The following is an 805-nucleotide window of genomic DNA, read 5'->3' as shown; positions in this document are numbered from 1 at the left end:
TAATTGCTGGGTTTTATTGTTACAGCAAGAATTATATAGGCAGCTTATAATCACTCTTATAATCTATATCTGAAACAGTGAAACAATAATGCAAAATATGAGTAGGAATTGATTTGGGTAGGAAAGCACCACCGTCAGAGGTAGTCTGGACTGTTTTTTGACTTGGCGGAAAATCTCCGGGATAGAGTATTATATTTCTAGAATATATGTGATTGATGCTTGTTGGTTTTGATGCAGCAGTCGCTAAAGTCATTGCTAACACACTGCATCTGAATTAAATTCAATCTCACACGCGCATGTTATTTCAAATAGCAGCAAGCCATTTCCTATCCTATACAGCTGTATTGTTCATTTTACTGTATCTTAAGGCGGTCTAGTTCTGGCCACTTGATGAAACTGATGGACCTATTGCTCATAACAGTACAACTAGTGTGAGTAGATAGCGTCGCGGCAACGGAGTTACAGTGATTCTGTGTTCTGGATAATTTGCAACAGTTGCAGATATTAGATGCCAATATGACCATGGCTTTAGTAACAAAACTTTGCTCGCCTTTATGTTTTTACATGAATCTGAAGGCAATATCTGGCTCAATTTGATGTAAAAATTGGGTTGGAAAATACGAAAATACTAAAATGAAAAGGATTCACTTCTTAAAAAAAAGACCCACTGCCTGTAAACAATTTCCTTTTTAACTTTTAGTTTGTCTGACACTTTTTGTTTCCATACGTTGTAACTAGTTTGTTGCATTGTTTCTAGTATACCGCCTAATGCCAAATGCACTGTATGCACACACACATTTGTATG

The sequence above is a fragment of the Penaeus monodon genome, chromosome 28, assembly GCF_015228065.2.
Source record: "Penaeus monodon isolate SGIC_2016 chromosome 28, NSTDA_Pmon_1, whole genome shotgun sequence".
NCBI classification, from domain to species: domain Eukaryota; kingdom Metazoa; phylum Arthropoda; class Malacostraca; order Decapoda; family Penaeidae; genus Penaeus; species Penaeus monodon.
Note: the sequence above shows the minus strand (reverse complement) of the source record.